Genomic DNA, 18,386 nt, shown 5'->3' with positions numbered 1-18,386 from the left:
CGGTAATCCCGTGAGATGTCGACAGGACCGGAAACCTGGTCCGTACGAAACACCGACGAATTGCCAGCGGAGGTTTTAGCTGCACTCGCACTTCACTTGTAATGGCGGCAATCAGGTGTTGGTGGCCTTGCCTCCACGTGGTTTGGCTCACGGCCGGCCTTGTGCCGATCACTTCACTCTTCTGGGTCAAAAAACAAATTCTTCCATTATAATCACGAACCCAAGCAAACCACTGATGGTGCCTACCTGTCTAATGTATTTGGGCCGCAAACACTTTATACTTTTAGCAGACAAATCACCGCTTAACCTTTTAACTTTTTATTATTTTAGCTTTTAACTTTTCGTCACTGGTCACTAGAACTTCTCACGATGACCAAAATTCAAGAGTCTTGATTGTCCCGGTCAACTTTAAAGGAAACCTCTAAAAAATGTAAAGGCTCATCGGTTGGTACATCAGTTCAAACATGATGATGAGGTGGACCAAAAACAACCGTATAACAGTTATCTACGCCAGATGGTAGCCACTCGCGCAAGAGAGATACTTGTCTAGCGTAGCGTTAGATATCTAACGCAGCTAAACTGATGCGTAATTTGTTTTTGTGTGCTGCTTGCGGAGCACACAGCTTATGCCTAACTCGTACAGTAGTGCGAATAAATCCGACCACTACCTCGTTGCAGTATGCCTGCGCTCAAAACTCTCGACGGTGTACAACACGCGTCGAAGTCGGACGCCGCGGCTTAACATTGGGCGGCTACAAGACGGTAGACTAGCCCAAGAATACGCGCAGAGTGGAAGTGGCACTTCCAACGGAAGAGAGTTAGGCGCAGCATCTCTTGAAGATGGCTGGAGAGAATTCGATCCGCCATTGGTAGCACCGCAACCGCTGCACTTGGCACGGTGCCCCGGATGAGAAACGACTGGTATGACGGCGAATGAGCAGTTAGTGGAAGAGAAGAATGCAGCATGGGCGATATTGCTAACCGCACGAGGGCAACGAGACGATATAAACAGCGCGAAGAACAACTCGATTTTCCGGAGGAAAAAGCGCCAGCAGGAAGATCGAGACCGTGAAGAGACGCAAACTGTACCGTAATAACACACGAAAGTTCTGAGAAGTTAAACCGTTCACGTAAGGGCGTGCCACAGCCTGATATGTGTAAGGACACAAACGGGAACCTTCTTACGAACGAGCGTGAGGTGATCCAAAGGTGGCGGCAGCACTACGAAGAACACCTGAATGGCGATGTGGAGACGAAGATGGCGGTATGATGGACCTGGGAACGCGCGCAGGAATAATTCTACGGCTTCGGATTCCAGGAAACCAGGAGGAGATTGGCCGGCTGAAGAACAAAGCCCCGGGTTGACCAACTACCAGGAGAGCTATTTAAACACGGTGAGGCACTGGCTAGAGCGCTGCACTGGGTAATTACCAAGATTTGGGAGGAGGAAGTTTTCCGCAGGATGGATGGAAGGTGTCGTGTCCCATCTACAAAAGGGCGATAAGCTGGATTGTAGCAATTACCGCGCAATCACATTGCTGAACGCCGCCTACAAGGTACTCTCCCAAATTTTATGCCGATCAGCACCAACTGCAAGGGAGTTCGTGGGCAGTACCAGGAGGGGGCGAACGGTCCACCATGGACCAGGTGTTCGCCATTCGCCAAGTACGCAAATGCCGCGAATACAACGTGCCCACATCATCTATTCATCGACTTCAAAGCCGCATATGATACAATCGATCGGGACCAGCGCGGCAGCTAATGCACGAACACGGTTTTCCGGATAAACTGACACGGTTGATCAAAGCGACGATGGATCGGAGTGATGCGTAGTTCGAGTTTCAGGGCATTCTCGAGTCCTTCGAAACCCGCAGAGGGTTACGGCAAGGTGATGGTCTTTCGTGTCTGCTATTCAACATCGCTTTGAAGGGGAATAGAAGAGCAGGGATTAACACGAGGGTGGTAATTTTCAATAAGTCGTCCAGCTATTTGGTTTCGCGACGACATAGATATTATGGCACGTAACTTTGAGAAGATGGAGGAAGCCTCATCAGACTGAAGAGGGAAGGCGGATCGGACTAGTCATCAACACGTCGAAGACAAAGTACATGATAGTAAGAGGTTCTAAGCCACTTCGGCCTTAGTCTGAATAAATAATTGACTGCAAACGCTCGCTACATACCAAACTTATATCTACAAAACGCATTTTAGCTGAGAGTGGCTGGGTTCGAGTTCCGGTGCATAAAAGTACCATCGTGTTAACATAAAAGTATCATCGTGCCAACCTCAGATGTATGAATGCAAAATGGTAACTTCAAGAAACCTCGCAGTTAATAACTGTGGAAGTGCTGCGAGGCGGCAATACCCCAGTGGGGATGTAATGCCATTCGCAAATCGAGGTTCGTATCATGAACGATTCCTGTGCCATGAGTCTGATGGGATTTGAATCGCCCATGAGAGAGAATTTGAGATTTTACCAGCACTGCATGGAAGAGGCTTTTGTGCCTTTTGAGAGAGAACGAGGATTGGACTAACGATCAATTCCAAAACGAAGTACATACTGATGGCAATCATTAGTGGTGGTTGTAAATAAGTGTCTGATGGTGAAAATTTGAAGTTGTAGAAGAATTCGTGTCCTTTTGAACTCTAGTGACGTGCTATATTGATGTTGCCCGTTTTGGTAAAAAAGTGTATTTCAGCTGCGTCTTATTGCGGCCTTCGTAATCAGCTTAAGTACCGTAACGGAACCAAACCAGTCAATAATATAATTAGTTGGGATTAGGGATACCCATAATGTGTAAAAACACCTAAGAAGTACTACATGTAAAACATAGACAAGCCAATATTCAATAACCTAGGCTATTACGGATGTTTCGGATCTTCCAGGGGATCACCAGAGGTCACAATGGCTAGCGTGTGGTCAAAACATCATTTGCATACTCAGGGTTCGACAACAATTGTATTTAAAAAAACCGGCGCTCCTGGATATTAGAAGTGAAAACCAGAAGAGTTGAAAGCAACAGTGTTGTAGAACAACACTACACACAATACAAAATGGTTGTACAACATTTGACTCCGCCCACCAGTAGCATGGACAAAATCAAACGATTTTGATTTCATCCGACGAACTTTAACTTTGAAACCGTCTCTCTAACAGTCGTACAACTTGCCCATAGACGGTCCGACTATACCCCGACCGAACAAAATTTGCTGGGGCGTAGATCAAGTTGTACAAAATGTCGGAGCGTGTGTGGGTTTTGAAAAAATCTCTCGGAGCATCGCTGCCAGAGTAGGTGTTAGATTTTCTGCTTTCGTTTGCATGCTGCCTTTGTTCAACGTAAGAAGAAATCAAATTTTAAATCTCAAGACATATTAGCGGTATCAATAAAAACAAAAAAAGTACCTCGTATATCAATCAACAAAGATCGGCACCCTCCTGTGGTGCACATTTTAATTAAGTCACCAATAAAATTCATATGACGCACTTATTGCCCATTCCAAATAGGATTAGAGAAAATCTTCTTTCCTATCAGAACTCGAAGCGGAATGTGACAATCCTTTCAACGATTTCCCTTCCAGTTTTGGAATAGAATCATGACAATTGGAAACGGTCGCGCAAGGAAAAATCCAACCAGAAGAAATTCAATTTGCGTATCCCATGCAATAGACGAAGCCAAACATTCGAGCAGCTGGAAATCCATATTACAGCTGTGGTACAAGAAAGTTAACCCGAAGGGGTTATAAGAATTTTCGAGCAAAAGAGTGTTGATGAGATACCAGTCAGGTTTCAAAGGATTGCGGAGTTAATAAGAAGTTTTTTTCTCTGCTGCTAACTTCGTTCGTTTCCCTAATTTGATTCATAACAAATGGGAAGGCTGTTGAGCACTGATTTTGGGTTGAATTAAAAATCGTAAATCGTTAATAAGGAGGCTGCCAAAAATGAGTGCGTTGCAACAGGTGATGAGGTGGAACTATCAGCACAATGCGCCTTCTTTTTCTAGGCTTTTGTTACCTTATGACCTGCATTTACGTTTGCATCTGATTTAAAATAACTTATATTAGTGGATAAAGCAGCATTCCCAAGCAAAAGAGCGTGACAGAGGGAGGATGGGGAAAATCTTAACAAAAGTGGAAGTCATATTTAAATCATCCAAATCTTTTTCAAATGCTCCTTATTGTCTTCAATATTGTTCGACAATTGCTTACATTTATGTCAAAGACTTTGACTCAAAGGCTCTATAATTTCAGTAGATTCTGAAAATTTTGAAACCTGGATTAGTTGGTCTGTAACAACGGCGATTGTTAGATTTTCTAACAATTCTGTATAAAAATCTAATAAAAACCTGTATAAGAACTGCATAGCATGAAAATGTTAGATTCTTATACAAGTATTGTACAAGAATCTAACAATTTTGTAGTTTTCTAACAATATTTGATGATAGCTATATTTTTTGTTTAAGAATCTAACAATTTCGCATGCCAGTTCTTATACAGGTTTTGAGATTCTTATACAGAATTGTTAGAAAATCTAACATCCGCTGGTTGGGTGTATTCACCTTCAATGCATTATACGGCTAGAGTTTGTTTGAAGAACACGTTGATATTATAGATATTAGCATCTATAGATGAGCGAAAGCATGGTTAGGTTCGTTTTTCAACCGTGTACCAGGCGAATATGACATCACACCCCTTAACATTTTCATTAAAATCTTGACGTCCTGCCAGTTTGGAGACAGAGGATATATGTTCGCTTTTGTATATTTTCTTTATCTGTAATTGGTACTATCTGTGAATTGGACCTGAAAATCTTCCAACATACTTAGCTACAAGGTTTTGCATAGAGAATACTATCACCTGAAGCCAATGAGATTTAAAATATATATATAACACAATAATATTTGATGCAAGCTCTAAAATGCCATCAATCACATGGCTTTGCCATCAGTTGGATGGGTTTGAACAGAAGCCGGGATGCTATCTCCGACCACTTATTTGCATCTTAAGCCTGATGCTGCACGCATTTCTTCCGTTCGCTGCATCCAGCGAAGAATCCCCCAATCCGTTCTTTGGCAGATCACTATGCAGGTAGGAGCGCTATTCCGCCAAAACACGATCACATCCATTTCGGCAACGGTGGCCAACGCAGACGCCAAGCATCATTTTAAAAGTCATAATATTTAATTTGTTTCACCTTCTGGGTGTTTTGTGATATCACATAAATTTTTTCGCCAGCATTTCTGACACCAAAATTTGTACCTCGGCGAAGACAACGGTCACTGCTAAAACGGTCTCCTCCCAGCGCAGCGCCACTGCTTTGTCCACAAAACGATCGATGAGCTGGAGGAGACTTTCGAGACTTTAAGGAAAATAAACCACCGATCAAGTACCGACCAACCGCCGGCCCGGTCTTGCTTCTAGAATCGGGAAATTATTGGCTCTCTCGTCTGTAATTTATCGATTCCCATTCGAATCACCGTTGGTTGGTTTTGTTTCGGTGCAAGTCGAAATAATAAATCATTTAATTTTTATTATTTTTATCCTCCGTACTCATTTGTTTCTTGCTTTTACTTCATTCACGCTTGGTCCTCGCCACTACTGACGGGATGGGAAGTGATTCTGGTGGAGTTTCAATTTCGTTCTGCTTTATGATGTTTTATTTTATGTTTCGTTATGTCCCGAGGATGGTCCCTTGGACTGCCATCATTCCTACCGGACAAATCTGGAACTCCGTGGATTGAAAATATTGAAACCTTGCTCGGCAAATATCTTTACTTCGATGAGTTAGGGTGGGCATCCCGAGTAAAATATGTGTACCTTCCTTGACAAATGCACATTATGAGTTCCCATAGTTATCAACTGCGAAAGATTTGTGTTAGATCCTAGGCCTTCGAATCACAACATTTTGTGGCACTGATAGTTTAGCTTTCGGCTTGATTACCACACGTAAATCAGGTGCAGGTGGAAAAAGCTTCACTTGGATTGTTACGTTCGATTTCAAATTGTTCAAATTGAAGCAAACTTCTACGTACTACAGGGTGCGTGACGATTTTTTGCAGAAAATTTCAGATTTTTTTTTCTTATTGCAAAACAGGATTAAGAAATCTCTGCCAGCACTGAATACTTTTGCAGCAAACTTCACAAATAAATTACTTATAGTTCCAGAACAAGATTAAGATATATAAGCACTCCAATTCGCCATATAAGGCCTGTTAAATAGATAGCTAGGTTTATATTAAACATATTAAATCAAATTCATGCTACCGAAATCCTACTTCTAGTTAACTATTTTTTAATGATTTATGACTATTCTAACTGACCACGGTTAGTCTAAAACAAAAGCTCTCTCCGAACTTGAAACACAGATTAAAGAAGCAGTTGATATCCACCCGCTCACCGATCAGGACCTTGTCGTCGCTATCGGTCGAATACATTTGTTCGTGTTTTGTTAATCATCAGTTTTGTTTTATTCGGTGGAAGAAAGTGCCTTCTTCTTGTTTTGCCCGCAATATTGTCGTCTAGGCGGAGTCACGTATATTCGCGATTGTCCGTTTATATGATACAAGTGTCGTCTTGAACATGGTCCATCGATCTGCGGATGAGGCTGGACCTAGTGCTAGTGCAGAAATGACGCCAAGCGTAGGCCATTTTGCGCCTGGATAAACGCCAGAATTGTGTGCCACAAACGGAAAGTGATTAGCCATCGACGCGAATATCGCGCTTGTGAAAATCAACCGCGAGTTACTGTGAGACTACATAATTCGCTCCAACGTATTTTCGTGAACAAACTCCGAACCATTGGAATTGATTGTGTGAGTTGATACGAGCCATATTATCGTGATTGATTACGATCACGTTGGTAACGTAAGAAACGGGTAGATCTCGCATTGTCTTCGACGCATCCTGCAAGAGTTGTTCTGGCTTATCGGCATTCTAATTACATGTCCGACTATTTAGAATACTCTGAAAGACATCGTTCTTCGCTTTCGGATGCCAGCCTTTGTTCTCAGGGGTGATCTCTGAAAAATGTACCGTCAAATTCTACACCACCCTCTCGATCAACGACTGCTGCGAATCTACTGGCGGCAAAACACTTCGGAAACGCTGAACATTTTCCAGCTCCTCACCGTAACCTACGGCACAAGCTCTGCTCCATTCCTCGCTACACTAGTGCTGCAGCTGCTCGTGGAGGATGAACAGGAACGATACCCACTAGCAGCGACAGTAATTCGCAAAGATATGTACATGGATGATCTGCTTACCGGATGCAATGATGTAGGGAAACTCAAACAACTCTGCTCCCAGCTTCTCGGAGTTTTTGAGAGTTCTGGGATGCAACTTCGAAAGATATCTTCGAATCTCCAAGAAATTCTCAACAAAATTCCCGAAGAGTGTCGAGAGACCAAATCGCTCATTGAGTTTGATTCCAATGCTCCTGTGAAGGCCCTTGGTCTTCTGTGGGAGCCAGCAATTGATTCGCTTCTCTACAAAATGCCAAAGTTCGCAAAGTGTGAGCAGTAAACGAAAAGGATCATACCGTCACAAGCATCCAGTTGCTTTGATCCACTAGGGCTTCTTGGTCCAGCTGTCGTGAAGGCTAAAATCTTGCTACAGACACTGTGGAAGCTCGACTACGACTGCACTATGGTCCAGGATACAGATTTACGCGGAAAGATGAATTTTACGCCAAAACTATATTTTTTAGAAAAAAACTGTTGTTCTACAAAATTGTTCGAAATAGTAAGGCCATCATTATGGTTTTACCAAAAAATAGGGTGGCCCATCATATAAAAAAAAAATTAGAAAATATTTTTTTTATTTCTTGGAATATTGACATGTTATGTTCTACAAAGTTGTAGCGTAGCTTATTCCAATCAATTTTGCTAAAAAAAACTTTTTCTGTAGCTCTAAATTTGGCTGATTTAGAGCAATTTTACCTAATTGGATTAGGGTGTATCTCAAAAAACAGTTTTTTTGATCTATTTTTTTGTTTTGTTTTAGATTTCTCGAAAAAGTCGTGCTTAGGTGACTTTTAGAGCTCAAAAAAATGCAACTTTTGGTTGGTCAATATGCTCAATATTTTTTTCCGATCAAAAATTATAATCGTTTTTCTGCCAAATTACATTTTTTTCATAAGTTGATATCTCCGGTTAGGGCAGACCAAAATAATATGTTTACACGGCATTTGAAAGATAAATTAATATTCTTCATTATGTCAAAAAATTGGGGATATGTTATTTTTTTATCTCAAGTTTTACCAATTTTACTAAAATCATGTTTTTTCAAATAAATTAATATAACTCGACAACGGAAAAAGATACAGACGATATTCTTATAGCAAAACACGCGTTTTGAAAAGCCCCAAAAGTCTTCAGAAGATGACATTCGTGAGAAATGAAAAATAAAAAATCTACAGCTCTAACACTTGTATTGCAAGATTTACGAGAAAAGATGCATTTTCGGTCTGAAGCATACTTCTAAGAAACAAAATTTGTTATACAAAGTTGTTCTGGATACTTGGGCCCTTATTATAGAGTTACCGAAAAATAGGGTGGGCCATTTTATAAAAATGTGAAATTTTTATTTTTATTATTTTGCGGAATATTGACATAAAATGTTCTACAAAGTTGTAGCGCAGCTTTTTCTAATCAACTTTGCTATAGAAAGTTTTTAGCTCTTAAGCTCACTTGCTTAGAGTAATTTTACTTACCAGGATTAGGGTGTCTCTCAAAAAACAATATTTAGGATCTGCTCATTGCATTTTTTATTTTTTACCTTCTGAAGACTTATGGGGCTTTTCAAAACGCGTGTTTTGCTATAAGAATATTGTCTGTATCTTCTTCCGTTGTCGAGTTATATCAATTTATTAAAAAAAAAAACATGATTTTAGTAAAATTGGAACTTTAGATAAAAAAATAACATATCCCCAATTTTTTGACATAATAAAGAATATTAATTTATCTTTTAGATGCCGTGTAAACATATTTTTTTGGTCTGCCCTAACCGGAGATATCAACTTATGAAAAAAATGTAATTTTGACAGAAAAATTAATATAACTTTTGATCAGAAAAAGATATTGTGCATATTTACCCATCAAAAATTGCATTTTTTTGAGCTCTTAAAGTCACCTGAAGACGACTTTTTCGAGAAATCTGAAACAAAAAAATTAGATCAAAAATACTGTTTTTTTGAGGTACACCCTAATCTAATTAGGTAAAATTGCTCTAAATCAGCCAACTTAAGAGCTGCAGAAAAAGCTTTTTTAACAAAATTGATTGGAATTAGCTGCGCTACAACTTTGTAGAACATAACATGTCGATATTCTGAGAAATAAAAAAAATATTTTCTAATTTTTTTTATATGATGGGCCATCCTATTTTTTGGTAGAACCATAATGATGGCCTTACTATTTCGAAGAATTTTGTAGAACAACAGTTTTTTCTAAAAAATATGGTTTTGGCGTAAAATTCATCTTTCCGCGTAAATCTGTATCCTGGACCATAGTGGGCTGGGATCACCCGCTGCCGAAAGCATTCGCCAATGAATGGGAAGACTACCAACTTCGCTTCAACCGTTTGAAAACTTTTCGCTGCCCTAGACACGTGCAGTCTCTTGGAGCTCTGCGCAGCATTGCTCCAAGCACGATTGCTCCTGTCCTGTCCGTTTGTACCAGTATCAACGTCACGGAAAATATTCACATGTGGACCGATTCAACGATTGTACTCCATTGGTTGTCAACAAGTCCGTCCACGTGGCAAACCTTTGTGGCCAACCGGGTCGCAGATATCCAAGAACTTACAACCAACTACACTTGGAACCAAGTTCCAGGAGACCAAAATCCCGCGGATATCCCAAGTAACATTTTAAGTTTTATAACGCTCTTGAAGACCATAATTTACTCTTCAAGAGTGTTATAAAACCGGCATAACACCAAATTGTTACTAGGAATGATCTCACGTGGCGTAAATGTTGATCAGCTACTAGACAAGTCGCATATGGAGTGTGGCATGGCCACAGCCTCCTGAAGAATTCGATCGGTGGAAAAAGAAAGATTTGGAAACAGGAAAAAGAATAGCACTTCCTATAACACATTCTGAAGTTGTCGACCTTATCACTAGATTCACATCGTTCACAATTCTTCTGCAAATCGGTACTCTGTGCTGACGTTTCGCTAACAATTGTCGTATGATGGCAATCAACCATCGGCATGGTCCGATATCTGTTGAATAGCTCAATACAACATTGTATGGAATACTGCGATTAGTTCAAGCCGAATACTTCGGTTTAGAGCTGAGTGCACTTCAAGGGGCCAATCCCACCTCGATCTAAACTCCGACACCTCTGTCCAGTTGTTCAAGACGGTCTAATTCGCGTTGGTGGCCGGTTCGAGCACGCTGCCGTTGTCAATGATACCAGAAAACCTTTCGTACTCCCGAGAAGCATCCCTTTACGTAGCTGATCGCCACCTCGATCAATCGTCAACAGCTACACTGTGGTCCGCAGTTGTTGCTGGCCATTATTCGCCAACAGTTTTGGCCATTAGGCGGCTGAGACCTTACACGCGAAGTAGTACACATCTGCATGAAGGCGCGTCCTCGAAATCTCATACAACTATTGGGGTCACTGCCAGCCGTTCGCGTGACTATATCATAGACCTTTGAAAATGTTGGCATCGACTTGGCTGGGCCGTTCTATCTGCAGCGACCAAGTCCCCGCTCTTCACCTAAGAAAAGCTATGTGGCCGTCTTTGTACGCATGACCACAAATGCATCACATCTCGAGCTTGACTGCGAGTTTACGACAGCAGCAATCATTGCCCTCCCGAATCCCATCGATATCGACGAAAACCTGCTGGTTGTCGTCCGGCTGCACGGAAACATACAGATCACCATCATTAACGTCTACATCTCTTGAGGCGCCTTCCCCGTTGTCATTAGAAATATAAGCAATCTGATCGAAAAAGCTACTCCCTCCTGCTCCAGGACCAATCATCGGAGAAAGTTCCAGGGCCGACCCTCGAGGCACCGATCTAGTTGAAACGTTCCAGGAAGGTGACCTCGTCACGCTCAGTGACGGGTCCCCCACTTTGTTCAACGGGCACTCTGCCACTGCTATTGATGTCTCCGTGGTCGGTAGATCCATCCTGCCACGCTTTTCCTGGAAAGCCGGTATCGAGGTATACGGTAGCAACCACTACCCGATGCAGATTTCCACCAACGCTCCCCCTTATGTTGACACCGAGGAAACTCGGTGTGCTGTCAAAGCTAGGCGCAAGGCCTTACGCGCACCAAGGAAGCTTAGCATTGAACATTCTCTCAGACCTCACGCCTTGAAATGCTACAAAGAGAAGCACGAGCAGTCCAAAATCATCATCAGAAAGGCGAAGTCTTAGCAGTCGGAGAATTAATCGACAGCATCCACTCGTCTCAGGCCTCCGCCGAACTGTGGAGATCGAGAGCTGTTCCCATCCACCTCAATCAGTGCAACTGTACAATTTTCGACCCTGCATAGGTTGCCAACATTCTAGGTAAATACTTTGACTGCCTGGTAGCCACTTCCCAATACCCTGCCGAATTCCAAAGGACCATTGCCACTCGTGGTCCATATCTAAGCACTACCTTACTTGCTAACTGCAACGGGAGTTCATCCGGGCCGGATTAGTTGGGGTATCCCATACTCAAATGCCTCCCTCCAGTCGCTTAGAACCATTCTCTCAAATTTTCAGGATGTTCGGCTTTCAGTCACATGAAAATGTTGATAATTTCAAATCATTGCCAACGTTTCGATCCGGGGGTTTGGATCTTCATCAGGGCCTGTCATTTATTGGCGATACGTTAATAAATTGCAATGGTACATAAGCGAAATATTGTGTGACTTACTCGAGATTAATCAACCTGTCTATTGAAGTGTGGGTCACACGATGGACTGTCAGGTGGGTTGGGGTAAACTGCACTAGGTTCACTATTGTTTTGTTTGTTTGTTAAATTTGGAAAATCGAGTTTAGTATACTAAGTGTTTGGGGGGGGGGGATGCATGATATCATCTTACTTTGTCCCAGCACCATAAACAAGATGGGTGGGTGGTGAAGAACAGGATGGGCACTACACAGTAAGTCACTACGATACACTTCTACCATGACCAGCTGTTGGCAGTTGCTGAACTATAATAATATCGCTGTCGGGTGTTCGTGGTTTAGGGTGGTCATGGGGTGGTCAAAGTATGTTTGTGTGGGTTGTGTTGTTGTTGTTAAGTCATGTGGGTCTTGTCGATAATCTTGGTTTATTGACGACGCATTTCTCTCTCTCTCTGTGTTTTGATCGTGAAGAGAAGATTTGCGTACGCACAGCTTAGGTTGTCGGTGTCCGTCCGATGGTTGACCGTGTTAGAGGTAGTGGCAATATGACACATCTCTAACACTTGCAGAGCTTGCTTCTTGTAGGATTTATCGACGATTGTGGGATTTTGGATGTTAAAGCGGTGTTGATGGGTGATGCAGTGGTTTATCAGGGCTGATTTCTCTTGGAGTTGTAGTACTTCTGGGTCTGTGTATTGGTACCCTTCCAACAGCTGTTTGTCCAATTTGTTGATGTTGGATTGGTGTCCATACATTCGGGTTCTGAGCTTATTGGCTGATATTGTGATGGAAAATTTGCTACACAGATCAATAACAGCTGCCAACATTCCTCCGACATTCATTCGAAAATACGTGGATGACTTGTTTCTTGTCCTACATAAAGATCAAGTCAATGCAGCATTAGCAATTTTCAATACTCAAAACTCCAATATCAGCTTCACATCGGAAGTTGAGCAAAACATGCAGCTTCCATTCCTCGACCTACTAATATTAAGGTTTGATGATGGAAGCGTTAAAACTGATTGGTATGCGAAACCAATTTCTTCAGGTAGAATTCTGAACTACTTCTCCTTCCACCCCACGGATCAAAAACTTGCAGTCGTCAATAATTTCATTGACAGAGTGCGCAACCTAAGTACCATTCGAAATAAACGTCAACAAGATCAGCTCATTCATCACCACCTCAGTAAAAACGACTATCCCCACACGCTCATCAATCGACTACTACATCAACCACCACGCATCGAGACCCCGGATAAACCCACTATCTTCAGATCCATCCCATTCATCCAAGGCTTAACACCAAACATCAAACCCATCCTTCTCAACAGTGGCTTGAATATTGGTATCTCACACAGCAACTGCAACACAGTAGGACATCTTTACAAAAATGCGAAGGATCCGGTATCAGAGCTCAACAAAAGCAACGTCATCTACAGGATTGACTGTACGAATTGCCCTAGTAAATATATCGGTACGACGACCAATAAGCTCAGAACCCGAATGTATGGACACCAATCCAACATCAACAAATTGGACAAACAGCTGTTGGAAGGGTACCAATACACAGACCCAGAAGTACTACAACTCCAAGAGAAATCAGCCCTGATAAACCACTGCATCACCCATCAACACCGCTTTAACATCCAAAATCCCACAATCGTCGATAAATCCTACAAGAAGCAAGCTCTGCAAGTGTTAGAGATGTGTCATATTGCCACTACCTCTAACACGGTCAACCATCGGATGGACACCGACAACCTAAGCTGTGCGTACGCAAATCTTCTCTTCACGATCAAAACACAGAGAGAAGAGAGAAATGCGCCGTCAATAAACCAAGATTATCGACAAGACCCACATGACTTAACAACAAAACATCCCACACAAACATACTTGACCACCCCATTACCACCCTAAACCACGAACACCCGACAGCGATATTATTATAGTTCAGCAACTGCCAACAGCTGGTCATGGTAGAAGTGTATCGTAGTGACTTACTGTGTAGTGCCCATCCTGTTCTTCACCACCCACCCATCTTGTTTATGGTGCTGGGACAAAGTAAGATGATATCATGCATCCCCCCCCAAACACTTAGTATACTAAACTCGATTTTCCAAATTTAAAATGAACAATAGTGAACCTAGTGCAGTTTACCCCAACCCCCCTGACAGTCCATCGTGTGACCCACACTTTAATAGACAGGTTGATTAATCTCGAGTAAGTCACACAATATTTCGCTTATGTACCATTGCAATTTATTAACGTATCGCCAATAAATGACAGGCCCTGATGAAGATCCAAACCCCCGGATCGAAACGTTGGCAATGATTTGAAATTATCAACATTTTCATGTGACTGAAAGCCGAAAATCCTGAAAATTAGCAACTAATCCAGTCGAAATCCCCATTCTCTCAAACTTGTACACGAGCTCTAAGAAAACTACACGTTACCTGACGAGTGGAGCAAATATTCCGTGGTCCCAATCCCAAAAAACAACGTGGTGAGTCAGGATGCCACCAAGTTCAGACCGATTTCATTCACGTCCTGTGCCTCGAAGACCATGGAGCGTATGGTCAACCTCCAACTCCGTGAGAAACTGGAAGTCTATGGTGGTTTCGGCTTTTAACAACAAGATTTTCGCTCAGGGTATGGCACTAGCACATCTCCTTCTTCTTATTGGCATTACATCCCCACAGTGGGACAGAGCCGCCTCGCAGCTTAGTGTTCATTCAGTACTTCCACAGTTATTAACTGCGAGGTTTCTAAGCCAAGTTACCATTTTTGCATTCGTATATCATGAGGCTAACACGATGATACTTTTATGCCCAGAGAAGTCGAGACAATTTCCAATCCGAAAATTGCCTAGACCGGCACCGGGAACGAACCCAGCCACCCTCAGCATGGTCTTGCTTTGTAGCCGCGCGTCTTACCGCACGGCTAAGGAGGGCACTAGCACATACTTCGCACATACTTGAGCAGTGTGCTACAAGAAGCGACGGCAAGTATGTTGACCTGGCTTCTCATGATATTAAAAAATCATTTAGTTTAACCTTGACACTCCTGATCCTCCGAAAACTCGGGACATCACCGGAAACATACTCACCTTTGTAAAAAAACAATCACTGGATGGTTCTTCCAGGTGCTCATACGTGGCACCGCATCTGATGAGTTCCCTGAAGAGACTGGCATTCCCAAGAGTCGGTCCTGGCTATGACATGCTCTTGGTCGTGGTCGGAAAAACGTCTTTACGGATTATAATTAAAACCCATTCACCCAAACCCAGCGCCATTCATAGTTGGACTTTATCCATCGGTTTCAGCATTACTTACTTACTTATGGGTTCTATACACCTCCGGTGGTGCAAAGGGTCTACTTGAAAGATCTCCATCCTGAGTGATGTCCAGCTATCGCTTTAACCTGATGCCAGGTTAGATTTCGGTCGACTTCGTTTATTTCTTTATTGAAGCTTCGCCGCTATGATCCTCTGGGTCTGCCTCTGCTGCGATGTCCCGCTGGGTTCCAGTCTAATGCTTGTTTACAGATTTTGTTTCCGCCCCTACGTAGAGTGTGGCCGACCCAGCCCCACTTCCGATCCCGAATTTCTGTTGCTATCGGCCTCTGGTGACGACGGCGATGGAACTCGTTGGTTGAGCTCCAGTTGTGAGACCACCAGGCCCGAATTATATACCGCAGGCATCTGTTAATGAACACCCGCACCGTTAACTGTACACCACTGATACACACCATGTTTCTCCAGCGTATAACAGCACAGAAATCACGAAAAAAAATATCTCGAAGACCCCGTAGCGCAGCACTCTATACGAGAAGGCCTCGTACTGTGCCTCGATGAGGCCGATGATTTTTTCAGGAACCACACCGCATATTGTTAATGAATACCAAGTAAAGGGTAATTGGACAAATCAAGCATCCGAAAGATATTCAATTAGCAAAAAAGAGCTAACCACTAACCAAGGGGCCCTCCTTAGCCGTGCGGTAAGACGCGCGCCTACAAAGCAAAACCATGCTGAGGGTGGCTGGGTTCGATTCCCGGTGCCGGTCTAGGCAATTTTCGGATTGGAAATTGTCTCGACTTCCCTGGGCATAAGAGTATCATCGTGTTAGCCTCATTATATACGAATGCAAAAATGGTAATCTGGCTTAGAAACCTCGCAGTTAATAACTGTGGAAGTGCTTAACACTAGGATTGATTCGCTAAAAAAACTTACGCGGATACATTCGTGCAGAAAATCGTTGTAACTAAATTTTCAAATGGCTATATCTCAATGGTTTTTCAACCGATTTTCTCAGTTTTTTCACCAACCTCTTAGCCATCTCTTCTAGTTTCTGGACATTGCAAAATATTGTATCTAGGGGTGTTCAATTTTTCACTAGAGCTGTGGGAGTAAAGCAACGGATTTGGAAAAATGCGATTTTGGAGATATATCTATATTTCATTACCAAAAATGATATCTATTCATATAGTGATGATGGAAATGATAAAATAACAAATAAAAGACATCACCTGGAACATAAGAACACATTTTGAGCATCCCTACTATGCATACGATGATAATTCGGTAGCTTTAGGAACCTCTTTATACTAGACGATGTATGAAGCTTCAGAAAATGTTTTCAAGCATGTTGTCTACTGTGAACTTGTTAAAATAAATGTAAACTATATACGAAACATGTGTGATAATAAATTATGATGTTCTAGGATCTCCGAACTGTACTGGAATTTGAATCAAACGGTCTACCGAATCAACCAAGGCTTCCATGATGTCCCATATCGCGGTATCAACCCAATTATGTCCTCCGAGTATTTATCTTTCACTTGCGTCTCAAATCCAGGCATTTGAGTTGTTGTAAGATCTCCAAATTGTCCTGGAGTTTGAGTAAAATGGTCTATCGAATCAACCAAGGCCTCCATGATGTTCTAAGTCGCAGTATAAACCCTATCATGTCCTCCGAATAATTGTCTTCCACCTGAGTCTCAAATTCAGGCATAGGGGATGTTGTAAGATCTTCAAATGGTTCTAGAGTATGAGCAAAATGGTCTATTGAATCAACCAAAGCTTTCATGATGTCGTCAGCCGCGATATCAACTCTTTTATGTCCTCCGAGTATTTTTATTTCATTTGCGCCTCAAATCAAGGCAATTGAGATGTTGGAAGATCTCCAAATTATTCTGGAGTTTAAATCAAATGGTCTACCGAATCAACCAAGGCTTCCATGAAGTCCCTAGCCACGGTATCAACTCAATTACGTCCCCCGAGTATTTGACTTTCTCGTGCGTCACAAATCCAGGCATATGAGATGTTGTAAAATCTCCAAATTGTCCTGGAGTTTGAATCAAATGGCCTACCGAATCAACCAAGGCTGCCATGATGTCTTCAGCCACGATATCAACGCAATTTAGTGGACATAATTGTTATTAAATTACTTTCCAAATGAACCACGACTTGCAAATCAACCCTACCTTGAAATATGTCTCCAGCAGATGTTTTTATCCAATCTTCCGAGCCCATGCACATGTTTGGTATATAAAAATGCGATGTTATTAGTCCCCCAAATCGCCCTGGATGTGGATCAAGTTGTCTGTCAACCAAATCAACCTCGCCTGGAACTATGTCTCCAGCGAAGGTATGTATCTAATCATGTCTTTCGAGCTCATGCACACATTTAGTCGAGTCATTTACGAGACACTAAAGAAGGCCTCGCATATCTGGTAAGTTACAATTAAAAATTGTCTTATGACAAGTGATTACCCAAATCATGCAGCTAGGGATGACAGTGTACCGGAGTGTGAGATTTCTGCTGCCGTGACTGGTCCTACGTAGTACTTAACGTACTCCTCCCAAAACAACACGCTTTACAATGCCTCTGTGAAATGTTTTCGGTTCCCTCATTTTCTCGATTCAAAGAGAAAAAACCGAAATAAACCAGGTAGTAAGTGATCTCTCCTTTCTTCCGTTTAACCAAAACACCAACCTTTTTGGATTGTTTCCCCATTCTCTTCATTCACCCTTCTGAACTCGGCGTACACAATTCTTTCGCGTATTCTGTTTAACAGACTGACACCGCTAGAAGAGTCCTTCGTCAGCGAATACCAGGCAGGTTTTCGTGAGGGTCGATCAACGACGGATCAGATGTTCTGCCTGCGATTGATCATTGATGAATTCCGGGAGTACAACTTGCAGACTTACCAAAGTTCTTGTTGGTGTATCGGGTAACCACCCCCTCCCCCTATTTTTTGGCGATAATGGACATAAATATGCTTGCCTATACGTTCCATTCTAGTGTCTTCTTCCGTTTACCTCGAGGACACCATTACTTGGACCTGATTGTACCAATTTGATCAATGATGATCGGATTTAACGAGACATGCCCGAAATTAGACTTCGACTGACAAAGTGATGTTCTTAAAATTAAGGTTTTTAGAGTAAAGTTTCATTAAGACAAACATACACTGTCGAATGATTATTATAATAATAATAAACAATAAACATCATAAGTAAAGTAATCAACTCA

Source organism: Armigeres subalbatus, unplaced genomic scaffold (genome assembly GCF_024139115.2).
Source record: "Armigeres subalbatus isolate Guangzhou_Male unplaced genomic scaffold, GZ_Asu_2 Contig465, whole genome shotgun sequence".
Classification (NCBI taxonomy): Eukaryota; Metazoa; Arthropoda; class Insecta; order Diptera; family Culicidae; genus Armigeres; species Armigeres subalbatus.
The sequence above is the reverse complement of the archived record's forward strand: the minus strand, read 5'-3'. Positions refer to the sequence as shown.